Source organism: Hyperolius riggenbachi, chromosome 12, assembly GCF_040937935.1.
Source record: "Hyperolius riggenbachi isolate aHypRig1 chromosome 12, aHypRig1.pri, whole genome shotgun sequence".
Taxonomy (NCBI): domain Eukaryota; kingdom Metazoa; phylum Chordata; class Amphibia; order Anura; family Hyperoliidae; genus Hyperolius; species Hyperolius riggenbachi.
In genome coordinates, this window is record NC_090657.1 from 150,657,905 (window position 1) to 150,673,513 (window position 15,609).

Sequence of the window (15,609 nt, forward strand, 5' to 3'; positions counted from 1 at the left end):
GGGCTGAATAATTATGCACACCCCACTTTGCAGTTATTTATTTGTAAAAAATGTTTTGAATCATGTATGATTTTCCACTTCTCACATGTACAGCACTTTGTATTGGTCTTTCATGTGGAATTCCAATAAAATTGATTCATGTTTGTGGCAGTAATCTGACAAAATGTGGAAAACTTCAATACTTTTGCAAACCACTGTATGTAGTAATATAATTATGTTAATATAAAATCTGTCAATATCTGATTGGGGTACAAATGTAACTCCCTCAACTTAGTAGCTTAAATCCACCATGGAATGTAATCTGAAAATGGAGTCAGTTATAGTGGCTCGACTTAATGGGCTCCATCCCATTAGTGGAAAATCAGGTAACCACAGCGGAGCCTATTCCCCTTAGCATCCGGCAAGGTGTTAGAAAAACTTACTTAGGGGATTTCATCACCTAACAAGTTCTTTATACCTTATCCTATTCCCCCTTTCATGCTGCTGGGAAGCGGCGCTTCCCTTCAGACTTGACCGTTAGCTTAGATCTGCTAAGAAGCAGGTCTAAAGTCCCTAATGCACATCTTCCATTGCAATAACCAAGCATCTTGTAGTCTCCTTTACTAAGAAGACCCCAGAGCCCCTTATTGGTTCCTGCCCCTGCAGCAGCAAACACCCCAACAACTCAGCCGGGAATCCCTGGCTCTGTCGCTACTTACCCTGCGACACCGCTTAACATCCACCGCTCTGTCGTTCCGTGTGGCACTCCCATCGTCCTGTAATACTGTGAGCCACAGCAATGCATCCTTGAAACTCCCGCTGAGGTTCCCGATTTGTCCAGAGGATTTCAATTGGTCTATTAAGCTGAAAATAAAACCTCTATTCTTTGCAATCAGAAGAATGTCATCAAGCAAGACTTTACAATATACTGTAGGATTCCATAGTTGTTGGTGTTTTTAAGTTGTTTATGGGATTCTTGTAGATATAAGTCTTTAGGCCACAACAGTACATTTCTTTCCTTTTCTGCCTCCGTAATAATGAAATACTCGGTGGCAAATCTCTTTTGTGTTTTGCCAAAGGCTGGAAAATATCACCCCCATTTTTTGGGGTGGTACAGATGTATTTATGACACCTTTATGCTGTGGGGTGGGCCAATGAACCTATGTGATGAGTTGACAGACAGACTCTTAAAGGGGAACTGAAGAGAGAGGTATATGGAGGCTGCCATGTTTATTTCCTTTTAAGCAATACCAGTTGCCTGGCAGCCCTGCTGATCCTCTGCCTCTAATACTATTAGCCATAGCCCCTGAACAAGCATGCAGCAGATCAGGTGTTTCAGACTTTAAAGTCAGATCTGACAAGACTAGCTGCATGCTTGTTTCTGGTGTTATTCAGATACTACTGCAGAGAAATAGACCAGCAGGGCTGCCAGGCAACTAGCACTGATTAAAAGGAAATAAATATGGCAGCCTCCGTATACCTCTTACTTCAGTTCCCCTTTAACCAAAATGACAAGAACATTTTACTTACCAGACATGTTTCCTTAACAGATATCAATTTCTTGGACATAATAAAAATTGATCCTGAAGGCCATCTCAACACAGACTTATTTCGTAAGCAGACCTCGGTGAACAATTTACTACGCTACCAAAGTGCACATACCAGGTCACTGGAGGATAACAACCATATAGGGTAATTTCTAAGACTTCGACGAACTTGCTCTGATCTAAATGATTTTTCCACACAGGTACAAGATCTTACTAACTATTTTAAAGATAAGAGGTTAGCCACGACTAGTGATATTCAAGGCCTACAAATGAGCCAAAGAAACAGAACAAGAGAGAGGCGGGGTAGTGGATATACCCCAGGTGCGATCAGGCCACCCACTTTCTGCTAGGCTGCTCCCGAGTGCCACTGAAAAAAATTCAAGAAAAAAAAGGGGCGCTCTCAGCTTTCAAGTTGTAGTATGGAGTAAGCTTCCAGGGCAGGTCTCACCTGTTTAGAGTTTGGCCAGTACAGCGTACACGGCCACGGTTAGCGTCTGTCCCTCTCTGCCAAGCCGGGGACCAAGCTCTCCAAGTCCGATAGGGCGGATGTGACGTCACTCCCTTCTGCGTATTTCTTGGATGGTAACCATAGGAACCAGGGCTCGCTTCCTTTACAATGACACAGCGAGCAGCGCCTATACGCTTTGCAATGATAAAGAGGGATTTGAAGGCCAGGTGGAAGCTCAGGCGAGGAGGATTTATCCTGTATAATTTCCAGCAGTAACTCCAACATCCACCCGGACAAAAGCGTTTGGTAATTTTCTCCAGCCCACAACCTGTTCTCCTCACGCTGTCTTTTTTTCTTGTGTTTTTTTTTTTTTTCTTGTAAAGAAACAGAACGTCCCAGTCTACTATACACCAAATTCAAGCCTCCTTTACAACTGGTAAGACTGAGTACCACATTTAACACCTGATGGAGGGACATTTATTGTATCTTGAATAAAACATGTTATTTGGTATAGCAGAACGCTCAACAACTGTGATTTTTAGTATATGTGCAAATAACGTATACATAAACCACAATGAGTAAAAAAGTTTTCCACATAAAAAGTCCATACAGTCATGGCTAATAAACTCATAAAAAGTCCAAAGTTCTTTTTCATATACAATTCATGGCAGTAACATTATACGCTCACCAGATCTCCTGGCCAACCACTAAGGATCAGCATTCACGTTTTTGGACCAAGCCAGTTCTCCAACTCGCTAATATCTCCCAGCTGAGACTTCTCAAACGTCCATGAGCATGGTAAAAAAATAAGGGTACAGCAATAGTGTGATATCGTCTGGTTATGTAATAATCACTACCACCAGTGCTCCCAGTTCACTCCAGTATCACCCTACGTGCCTCCACCAGCTAAGCACTCAAGCCTCTCACCAGATAAGGTCGCCGACCCGTCACAGACCAGCACTTTCAGCTTGTTAATAAATATCTCCCCTTCAACAAAACGGTCCTAGTACTCAAGCAAGGTGTAACATAGCGTAATTCAGTTTATCTATCATCAATATAAAAAGTAGTGCACTTACAAACAATCCGTAAAATATGCGCATAAAAAGTTTCTCCTAGAGGTCTCTAAGCATCTGACCGGCTCCTATAGCACCGCCCCGTACTCAGGTATTACAGTAGCCAATGCACATGGTTACTAATGACAGGTAACTTCTGAAGCACTAAACACATCCTGCCACCTCTCCCTGCTAATGTCCCAGCTGCAGCACAGCAATCATTCTCTCTACTCACCCTTCTACTCTGCACATTCACTCACTGCAGGCTGTGTGTAGAGAGCGAGGAGAAACATTGCCCATAGGACAGAAAGGGGAGCGGTGCTACAGCTAGTGCAGGAAGAAGTACAGTCCCCTGCGCTGCCTGTTGCTATTCCCAGGTGGAAGAACACAGTGGCTGGGCACCACAGTCGCCATGGCTACACCCGGTGCTGTGAGCACCTGCAGCCCTATGGAAGGTATGCCACTGCTCCAATGCAAATCCAGGGTAAAGGATGTACTGTAAATATGGCTGCTCACATGTGCAAAGTTTTGTAAAATAAATAAGAAGACAACTTTAATAAAAAAATATATCATCTACATTAAGAAAATAACTTTTAAAAAGAATGTAAACATAAATAATGTATAACTAGCAGCAAAATTGATTTTAAGGCATTTTATCTATGCATGCAAGTCAATGACTTAGTGTAGAACTTAGACAGTTAAAAAAGTGATAGCCTTCATTAAGCATTATAAATAAGCTCCGGGATTCAGTCAGAAGCACGTCATGCATTCAGTTTCCATTCTGAAATACAGCAGAGAAAGTTTTTGAATGTAGCTAAGCCAGTCATCTCCCAAGTGACACTCTGATGTAAGCCATGAGGAGAGAGGTCCTTACCTTCAGGAGCGCAGACACTAGGCTCCTTTCCCTGGCTTGTTCCGGAGCTCTCCCTACCTCTCAGCTTCTCTCTGTGATAACGAGCTGGATGTGGAATCTCAGCTATGCCGTACTCAGCACAGAGATCATACGAGTCCTCTCATGAGGAGTAATCAAATCAGCTGTTCTGGTGCTATACCAATACTTTATTAACATCATTTTCTCATAGTTTTCCCCCTTGGTGTCCACGTACCGTGTGCGAGGACAGCTGTAGGTGTGACTGCTATGGCAGACGGGTGATAAGTGCCAATTGGCACTGTTTAGAGTGTGTGTGCCTGCCAAGTTATGCCACTGGACAAGGGACATCAAGCAGCATAGGGGATTAGGGTTTCTAAAGTACTCCAGTGCAGACACAGCTCTTAACCTCTGCTGTCCTGACTACAGCCAAAGGGAAATGAGCATCGTGCTTGGAGAATAGACTTCTTCACATGCCCAGTATACAGCCTGGCTACCTGAAGCAGGGATCACTACCTTCTGCCACCACTGTGTGGAGCAAACACAACCGAAAAAACGATACCAGGGAAAAAAGTTTACAAACACACTTGTCAAAAATGACATGCCCTATAGGTACTGAACAGGTGTTATATACCCGCTAATAGAAATAAAATGTTTTACATTCAATGGGCAACATAATATAAATGTTACTGCTGCAGTACAATCCCACAATGGGGCAACAAGATGGCGCACTGTGGGGGTCCTGGCTGATCCCCCTCCACTCAATTCTATTAGATAAGTGGGGTGTAGCTATCCCACAGATGCACCACTATTTATACTGCTAAGGGTGGTCGTGACCCGAGTAGGTAGCCTGTTGTGACGTTCTCAATCACCTCAGCTAACCCCTCACTGGTATTGGTCCACAGAACACCCCAATAGACGGGGGGACTATTTACATGGTGTTAAAAGTGCATAGTGCTGTGCATATTAAACCCTAATGAGATCACATTTCACCATAACGGCTTCTTCAGAGGTGCTATACATATAATACAATAGTGCTGTACATTATCCACATAACCACCAAATTAAAATCACAAATTGCCCCCCATAGATAAAAGCCCAAGTCAGAGCTGTGTGGAGACAAACCCAACAATCAAGCACCTGCTGTGTACCTTATGCCAAATAATCCACTATCATGCCACAAAACAGCAAAACAAGAAAAAGACACTATATGGTGGGAATATGATGTACAGGGTTCAGGGTCACCTCACATTTCACTACTATACAAAACAGGTAATGCAGTTCACAGTAATCATTTTTCACCAACAGATTAAAGTGTTAGTTTACTCATACTCAATCTCAATTATAATCTCATATCAATGTCATATCAATCTCAATCATTCAATCCATTCGTTCTATATCACATACACACATATAGGAAATCCTATCAGAAGGGCCCTTCTAGTTAATTTCACTCCTAAGTGTGCACAAAAAAACCTATTAAAATTCCATCTAAAAGAAAAAATGAGAAATAAAATTCATAAAAATTGATGAAGAGTTGATGCATACAAGGAGTTCTTCACTTAATATTGCACATGTTTCAATAATGTCCTCCAATGATTTCTTCCTGTGACTTATAGTCAATACTGGCACTCAACAACAGCCCGGGATTTCTCCCAATGATGTATATAGTTTCCGTAGTTCTAATGAATGGATGGCTCCTGTGTGTTTCCACACTTTAGACAGCTCGTAGTTTCCCTGGTTTCACCACCGCAAGCCCGGGTTCTCCTCGTAGTAGCTGATGTGCACCGCTCGTTAGACTGGTAACTTGATGCAGCCTGCGTCACTTCCGGTTGCCAGACTCTGAAGTCCGCTCGCTGCTCTTCCGCCCAGCTCACTCCGGCGTGTGCTATTCTCTATGGGTGACGTCACCACTAGGTCTCCTGGATCTTTGTTCAAAGGCGGCCGCTGCGCGCTCCTGCGGTGCGCCTAATAATTCGGGACCCTCTCAGCTAGTAGTTGTTCACAAATTGGAATAAAAACCTCTACGCGTTTCTGCCAATTAACGTTGGCCTTCCTCAGGAGGATTTTGACAGTCAAACTACAACTACTAACTGAGAGGGTCCCGAATCATAGGCGCACCGCAGGAGCGCGCAGCGGCTGCCTTTGAACAAAGATCCAGGAGACCTAGTGGTGACGAATTTCTTCATCTCAAAAATTGGCCCTAAGCTAAGTACCATCGGGAAGTTTGTATTGGGGAACTCTACAGATGAACAATCGTTCCCCGATCTATCTTCCAACATCGCAATTGTTGAGATTCAAGTCGTTCCCAATGTGATCCGTTACGACGGCCTTTCAAAACAAACCATGGTCTCAGTGTGTTGGCTGTACATTGATGAACCTTTAGACTATGATAGGTACATTCAACTACGACTTTGGCAGGGATTAAGTTGTAAGCTCCTTTGAGGAAAACTTAGTAAAGTGACCATAGACTCTGTAAAGTGGTGCAGGTCAGCGCTATGTAACTACACAATAATAGTAACTATAAGAAATCATCCTTTTCTGCCTCTCTGCAGCATAATCCAGAGGAAGGAAAGCCCAAGGGCAAAAATTATCTTCCTGACTGGATGTAGGTATCACTTTCTAACACCGACTAATTATAGCTGTGAATATAGCTGTCAAAGTAAGGGAAGCGTCCAAGTCCAGCCTAAATGCATTTATCATTCAGTCCTTCTCCTAAAGTGCCTGGTACACACAATGCAATTTTCCGTCAGATTGAGGTCCCTTTCCCACTAGCAATCGCTAGCGTTCACGCTGAACGCTAGCGATTGCTGAATCGCAATTACCGCCGATTCCCCGACGTTCGCGGGCGCGATTTTGCTATGCTATGCACTGCATAGCAAAATCACGGCAAAAGTCGCTCCGCGGCGCGATCGCGATCAAGTAAAAAACGAATCGCGGCAGTGGAAATTACCTACCGCGATTCCTATGTTAAAAAGCAAACCGTAGCGATTGTAAAATCGCTAGCGGTTTGCGTTTTTGCGATTCAGCCAGCGCAAATGCGCTGGTGGAAAAGGGCCCTGACAGTTGAATCGATTATTTACGACAGGTCCGATCTGATTTCCGATCACTCCTACACAAAATCGATCAGAAAACTGATCGAAAATCAGAACGAATCAATGCAAACTTCAGTCTGAAAATTAATAAGTATACATAGGCAGCGCTCCACTTTATAGTGCAACTCAAGGGACCCCTCAAGGGGCTGCACTCACCCAAAGGTTGTGACCACTGTCAGATTGGTCTCAAATCGCTTGCAACTCTCCTCTCGGCCGACTGCCCGATTCCTGTTGTGCTGTGGTCCTACTGAGAGCCTTGTTCCACTCCTGTCATGCGGATATCAGTGTTTCTCAGGAAGGAAAAGACCTCACATAGCGTAATTCCGTAAAGGTTAAAAAGTAGCTTTATTTAAAAATAGTTACTCACAAACATCTCATGTTACAGCGCATTGAGTAATAACGGGCTCTCCCCCGTGCCTCTCCGGATAGGCTCGCTGGGTTCGCCGGTATCTCCGCTGTGGTGATATCGGCGAACCCAGCGAGCCTATCCGGAGAGGCACGGGGGAGAGCCCGTTATTACTCAATGCGCTGTAACATGAGATGTTTGTGAGTAACTATTTGGGTGAGTGCGGCCCCTTGAGGGGTACCTTGAGTTGCACTATAAAGTGGAGCGCTGCCTATGTATACTTATTGACTGTCTAAAAGGGGTATCTGCTGACCCACAATAGAGCGCATACACCTGCAAAGTTTTCCTTGGACATTGTTTTCCTTGTTGTCGTTTTTTTCTTCTCGTACTTGATACTGGCACAACGGTATCTGGACTTTAGGACATTGTCTGTATATTAATTATTTGAGCGCTGGACTTTATATATAATTCAGTCTGAAAATTGCAGGGTGCATATCAGACATAAAACTGCATGCAATTTATCTTACCTACTGCTATGCCATTCCTACAGCCAAGACACATGTACATAAACATTAATTTATGTATAAATATATGTAGTTTTTTGTTATCTGTACTTAGCCATGACTTAAGACCCTGAAGGTCTGAAATGCATTGGTTGGATGTTTGTCTGCCTGACATGCGCTTTGTTTAATAAAGATAGAGCAGTAGCAGCTGCGGGTGCGGACTCCTTTTCTCTATAACAGGGTGGCACCTCCACAAGCACTGCTGAACTGTCCCACACTGAAGAGGTAAACAATCTCTTCAAATGACAAAATATTAAGAATGCAGCTGGTCCAGACTCTGTGTCCACAAAATGTTAGAAATTCTGTGCTGATTAGCTAGCCCTTGTGTTCACAGACATACTTAAAACATCTCTGGAAATCTCAATGGTCCCTGCCTGTTTTAAAGGCTCAACCATTGTCCAAGCTCCTAAGAAGAAAAAAAAAAGCGTACATGTATAAATGACTATAGGCCTGTTGCTCTTACATCATTGGTCATGAAAGCATTTGAAAAACTGATAATGGCTTATCTGAAATCCACCACAGATCCCCTGCTGGACTCTCTGCAATTTGCCTATAGGTCTAATAGGTCTGCAGACGATGCTGCAAACATGTGTCTGCATTATTTACTAGAGCATCTGGACTCCCGGGGAGCCTATGCCAGAATTTTATTTATGGCTTTCAGCTCTGCATTACCATTATACCATTGCTGCTACACAGCAAGCTCTCCCAACTATGTATTCCTGAATTCATCTGAAGATGGAAAACCATTTTCTTGACCAACAGCAAGTTAGGCTAGGGAAACATTCACCAGCCTCTTCCATGGTCAGTACAAGAGCACCCCAGGGCTGTGTGCTCTCTCCACTGCTTTACACAAACAACTGTATGTCCACACATTCATCTGTAAAGGTTCTGAAGTTTGCAGAGGACACAACACTAGTTGGTCTCATACACAACGGGGATGAGTCTGCATATAGGCATGTAGTGGGACAGCTTTCTTCCTGGTGCAGCAGCAACAACTCGGAACTCAATGCTCTTAAAGTGGACCGAGCAGCATTTTTAGCTCCCTGGGCATCTCAATAGCACGTTAAAAATACCTGCTAAAGTTCTTAATAAGATCAATCCTGATATTTCCCCACTATGCTGGAGATGCCAGACGGAGATTGGTTCAATGGTAAATATATGGCATTCTGGTGTGTTGCTTCGACCTTTCTGGTCTGCTATTTGTAAGATAGTTCTTGATTGCTTGGGATACACTTTGGATGATTCCCCTGAGACACTGCTTCTACTGATGCTACCAATGCCAATTAAGAAATATAAAAAATCTTTACTACGTCATATTATGACTGCTGCAAGATTAGTTATCCCTAAATCTTGGAAATCCACTGTTGCTTCTTCAATTAGAGACTGGAAAAAGGAAATGAGCTATATTGAGCAGATGGAAGCTCTGGCTCAGGAGTCATCCGGTTTCATTATTATTATTATTATTATTATTATTAATTTATAAAGCGTCAACATATTCCGTGGCGCTGTACAAAGTAAGAAACAAACATGGGGTACATAATAATACAGACAATGGTGTACACAAATATACAAGATACATAATTAGTGACAAAATACAAACAATGATACAAAATACAAATTATAGAATTGGTAATGACAGTGATAAAATTAACATGATGAAAAAAATGTATAAGGTTACCAAGACACAAAAGGGGGAGAGAGCCCTGCCCTTGCGAGCTTACAATCTAAAGGGAATGGGGGGGGGGGGGGGGGGACAGGAGGAGGGGTAGTATGCAGCAAATATATAGAGGCTTTGTGTTTTAGGATACCTAGTAGGAGTGCAATTTGGTCTTAGTACAAAGGGAAGTGGCCTAAGGTAGCGCATATGCTTTTCGGAACAAATGAGTTTTTAGAGAGCGTTTAAAGGCAACAAAGGTTGGCGAGTGACGGATGTGTTGTGGGAGGGCATTCCAGAGGAGGGGTGAAGCGCGTGCGAAGTCTTGTAAACGTGAATGTGAGGAGTTGATTCTAGAGGAGGACAACAGAAGATCATGTGCCGATCTGAGATTGCAATTGGGTTTGTATCTGGAGATTAGTGAGGATATGTACCGGGGAGAAAAGATTGTGGAGAGCTTTGTAGGTTAGGGTTAGGAGTTTGAACTGAATCCTCTGGTTAATTTGCAGCCAGTGAAGAGCTTGACAAAGAGGGTCGGCAGAGGATGATCGAGAAGAAAGATGAATGAGACGAGCAGCTGAGTTCAGTACCGACTGGAGCGGGGCCAGTTTGTTAGACAGTAGTCCACAAAGTAGTATGTTGCAGTAGTCCAGACGAGAAATTATGAGAGCATGTATTAACATTTTAGTTGTGTCTTGAGTGAGAAAGGGACGGATGCGAGATATGATTTGAGTTGGAGATGGCAGGAGCTGGTTATGGAGTGAACATGAGGAATAAAAGAGAGAGATGAGTCGAATATCACCCCCAAGCACCGAGCTTTGGGAACTGAAGTTATGGGAGTGTTATTAACATTTATGGTTACTTCAGGCAGGGACTTTGTTACTTTCATGGACTGTTGCTGTTTTTTCTATATTATATCTGCCTGCAATTTTATTTTTGTGGTTGTCCAATTTAGGGGGGGGGGCAGGAAAAAGCAGCAAGGGCGGGTGGCGGATGCGATGGGTGGAGGGACTGTTTTGGGGGAAGGGGGGGGGGGACCATGGGGATATATTTGAGCCAATGACACACATGTTGCAGTTTTTTGGATTAGATTGGTGCAATATAACTTTGCTATTGTATCTTCTTCTTTATGAAGCCAAACTTTGTAATAGTGAAATTGTTTTAATCAGTTTCCACATCTTATGTGAATGATATTTGCTGTTCCTCGCAGCCAGTTGCGCTGATGGCCATTTTTTTTTAATATCACTGCTGTAATATTATATTTGATTGTTCTTTGGTTGTCATAAAAAAACCTTTTGAAATAAAAATAAAAATACCTGCTAACAATGTGGCTCATTACTAAAAAAAATTGAACTCTTCTTTTTATATTTAAATGCTTGTTAGAGGCTTTTACTGTCCTACTTCCGCGGACTGCTGTCTGCAGAAAGAGCAGGCAGATAAGGACTGCTGTAAATAGCAGAAGCAATGTACAGACAAAAACTTTCACCAGCGGTGGGAGGGGGGTAGATATGACACTGTACTTCATAAAGTTTAGAGAAGTCACACTTGATTACATATTACATTCACACCTTCCCCGGGATGAATAAGGTTGAAAAGAGGGATCGTGGGGGCCTCCTACAGCTATTAAAAACCAGGACAAGCTGCAGGAAAAAAAGCTGCCTGGATCCCTTTAAGACCATGGAGAAGATAATAGACTTCCCCAAGCACCGCCTCCTAATCATAAATTGATCTACAGTAACCCAAGTGGAGCAAAGTTTTTGGATCCACAATCTCCAACAGCTTAAAATGGGACTACAAATTGTGAGTGCACTTCTTTTATGTTTTTATTTTTTTTTTTATTTTTTTTTATTTTTTTTTACAATAAAACAGTATTACCCTATGTGGATACCTGTGTAGTTACCTCTCTGAGTGGGGATCACGTAAATTAAAGCCAATTAAAGCCACTGGGGCTCAGGGCAGGTTCAGTGGAGCAGCCGATAGAAGGAGTGAGCGCAAGTTAGCAGCGCACACTAACTGCACTACTGCAGCATAGCGTGTACTGAGCTTGCACTCCTGTCATTAAGCTGCGTTTCTTTACCAATCAGCCCCCATATCCTTTATTTTACCACTTTAAAGTGGATCCGAGATGAAAAAACTAACTATAACAAGTAATTTGTCTATATATCTTATCTAAAGTTTAGATAGTTAACACAGCATATCTAGCTGCAAACAGCTTTAAAAGTTTATGATTATTTATTCCTGTGATACAATGAGGGCAGCCATGTTCTGTTTGTCACATTGTCACAGGCTGAGGGCTGGAGATGCTTTCAGCTTGTCTGTGTGTAAATTCAGTCCCCTCTCCTCCTCCCTCCTCCCCTCTGCCTGAAATCAATGGCTAGTAACCGCCTCCTCCTCCTGCTCAGACTGGGCTCCCATAAGCCCTTGCTACAGTGCCAAGGCACAAAAGGAGCTGTGGGCGAGGCTTGTTTAGTTTATAGGGAACTAGAGTATTAAAACAAAACAAAAAAGTATTTGGCTTTGAGGAATGCCCTATAAACTATATGAAAGGAACACAATTATGCAATGAGTAAAGTTTATCTCAGATTCACTTTAAAATACATATCTGCAGACACCTTGCAAATAAACATTAACAGGCACTTTGAGTCAGATCAAGCCACTAAAAACAAGGAGAGGTGACTATTAACATTCAGCTCACACACAGGAAACATTGGCCAATCTGTCCACTTACAATTCAATTCATGCAGAAGTTGGTATATTAAACACAGTCCTAAGTCCTTTCTTCTCCCTGTTCTAACTTGAATCTTGATATAAATGTATTTCATTTCTTTAGGACATGGCGTTTAACCCTATTACTGCCAAGCACATACTAGGTACGTTGTGGCAGGTAAATGCTTTAACTGCCAGCAAAGTACCTAGTACGTTATTGACAGTTTTGTCCCCTGGGAAGCAGCAGGGAGGGGGGCCGACATCATTCCTCACTCTCTCCACGTGGGCCACCTCTGCCTCCCTGTATGGCTGGAGTAGTGTCAGAGTGTAATTACTCACCTGATCGCTGACTTCATGCCCGTGTCCCACGCCGGCAGCCATCTCCTCTCTCTCCTCTCTACTTCCTGTATGATGCGTAGTAACTACGCATCATACAGAGATAGATCGGGAGAGGATAGAGGAGCTTGCTGCCAGAGGGGACACTGCGTGGAACCAGTGATCAGGTGAGTTAATTACACAATGACCACCATACAGGGGGCCACAGGAGGGGAGCCCATGTGGAGGGAGGAAGGATGATGTCAGCTCTCCTCCCTGCAGTGGCCTCTATACCTGCTACCTATACTGGGGGCACCTATACCTACTACCTATACTGAGGTACCTATACCAGCTACCTATACTGGGGCACCTATACCTGCTACCTATACTGGGGCACTTATTCCTGGCTACCTATACTGGCTTCACCTATATCATGCTACCTGTATTGGCAGCACCTATACCTGGCTACCTATTCTGGCTGCACCTATACCTGGACTGGGGAACCTATTCCTGGCTACCTATACTGGCTGCACCTATATCTTCCTACCTGTAGTGGCGAACCTATTCCACGACAGGAAAAGAGGGATACCACTACATATCTGGAATTGTTGAGCAGAATCAGTGCTTTTACAAACAGTAAGATGTTTGTCAGTAAATATAATTCTTCTTTGAAAAAAAAAAAACACAAGAGAAAAATATTTTGTTTTTTATTTAGCTTTTTTTTTTAAAACATATTTCACTCAAAAATGTTGTTATATCTCCAGAAAAAGTACAACATTTTGTTTCAGTGTTCAAGCCTATGAATTAATTCAAAAAAACAGTATATATTATGTCTTATTTCATGTAAGTTTTCTTGTCAAAAATCCTAAGTAAACCTAATGAGTGCAAACTAAACGGTTAAAGGCATTTTCATTTTCACATACAGTGCCTCACCCCAGCAGAGTTCTATGTATTTTGTCCTGCCAGAAATAGATTTTTTTAGGTGTCATAGACCAAACAGATGAACTTCCAACACCACATTCTACACAGTGGGAACTTTGTAAACGTTCCAGTGAGTCGTGGGCAAAGTTTGAAGAGATGGTCATCACGTGTCCATAGAAACCATACACTTGGGAAAATACTATTTTATTTACTAAATAATTACCAGATGATGATAAAACCTACAAGACAATTGGTAGTCAGGTTGTAAAGGTAGTGACACTGGTTGACTTTTCCACTGAGGTGAGAGAATCCCAAGGCACAGGGTCTTCACCAGAGCGTCCTGCAAAGGTCACTGGACTTTGTTGCCTAGTGCCCACCAGGTTGTGCACACAGGAAAACCCTAACAGTGATTCAGAGAAACAGATGAAACCATGCTGTGGAGAAGAAGAATAACTGTGGTAAGTATTGATGACTGACAGGTATCAGTAAATAGGCAGAGGTCAATGACAGGCGGCAATCAGAAGTGTAATCCAGGAACAGGCAGAGGTCAATGGCAGGCGGCAATCAGAAGTGTAATCCAGGAACAGGCAGAGGTCAATGGCAGGCGGCAATCAGAAGTGTAATCCAGGAACAGGCAGAGGTCAATGGCAGGCGGCAATCGGAAACGTAATCCAGGAACATGCAGTGGTCAATGGCAGGCGGCAATCAGAAGCGTAATCCAGGAACATGCAGTGGTCAATGGCAGGTGGCAATCAGAAGCGTAATCCAGGAACATTCAACGGTCAATGGCAGGCGGCAATCAGAAGCGTAATCCAGGAACATGCAGAGGTCAATGGCAGGTGGCAATCAGAAGCGTAATCCAGGAACATGCAGTGGTCAATGGCAGGTGGCAATCAGAAGCGTAATCCAGGAACATGCAGTGGTCAATGGCAGGTGGCAATCAGAAGCGTAATCCAGGAACATGCAGAGGTCAATGGCAGGCGGCAATCAGAAGCGTAATCCAGGAACGGGCGGAGGTCAATGGAAGGTGGCAATCAGAAGCGTAATCCAGGACCATGCAGAGGTCAATGGCAGGCGGCAATCAGAAGCGTAATCCAGGAACATGCAGAGGTCAATGGCAGGTGGCAATCAGAAGCGTAATCCAGGAACAGGCAGAGGTCAATGGCAGGCGGCAATCAGAAGTTTAATCTAGGAACATGCAGTGGTCAATGGCAGGTGGCAATCAGAAGCGTAATCCAGGAACATGCAGAGGTCAATGGTAGGCGGCTATCAGAAGCGTAATCCAGGAACAGGCAGAGGTCAATGGCAGGCGGCAATCAGAAGTTTAATCCAGGAACATGCAGTGGTCAATGGCAGGTGGCAATCAGAAGCGTAATCCAGGAACATGCAGAGGTCAATGGCAGGCGGCAATCAGAAGCGTAATCCAGGAACATGCAGAGGTCAATGGCAGGTGGCAATCAGAAGCGTAATCCAGGAACGGGCAGAGGTCAATCGCAGGTGGCAATCAGAAACGTAATCCAGGAACATGCAGTGGTCAATGGCAGGTGGCAATCAGAAGCGTAATCCAGGAACATGCAGAGTTCAATGGCAGGCGGCAATCAGAAGCATAATCCAGGAACGGGCGGAGGTCAATGGGCAGGAGAGGTCAGAGAGAAGTCGAGGCCAGGTCACAAAAAGAGATCAAACAGGAACTGGCTGGAGAGCAACTGCATGGGTCTAGCACAACCACTTAGCTAAAAGAGGAATAAGCGCCTGACTGCTGAAACAGGCCTCCTTTTATAGGCCAACAGGACTGCCCCCAGGCGTGGCTTTGTACAATGCACCAGTGTGGACGCAAGCATACGACACCACGCATGCATATGCAGAGACGCATACATGCCCCAAGCCACAGGCCTCAACCTGCTACCAGTGACGTGCTTGCACGCAGCCAAACCAGGAAGCACAGAACCACAAGAACGCCTGACGCCAGAGATGCTCCTCAACTCCCCCCCCCCCCCCCTTCCCGACGACAACAATGCCTGGTGAGACTGACATAGGGTGAGTGCCAGTGTTTTTTTATGGACAAAGTAAAATAGCATAGATAAATTATAATATCGCTCTTGAAGCCAGTGCCTA

General features: G+C 43.8%; 1 protein-coding gene across 4 annotated transcripts in view; it reads right to left on the bottom strand.

Moving 5' to 3' along the window:
* Window positions 1-15,609, bottom strand: part of ZNF385C (zinc finger protein 385C) — a 526,232-nt gene that overhangs the window by 325,625 nt on the left and 184,998 nt on the right. The window contains exon 1 of one of the 4 annotated variants that reach the window (XM_068263756.1): window positions 12,281-12,438. The exons of 2 other annotated variants lie outside the window; for them this stretch is intronic. The gene's annotated coding sequence lies outside the window, so the exon portion shown is untranslated. Of the gene's footprint in view, window positions 1-3,900; window positions 3,946-12,280; window positions 12,439-15,609 lie in introns of those variants that run through there. One more of the 4 variants, XM_068263758.1, reaches the window with a different exon arrangement.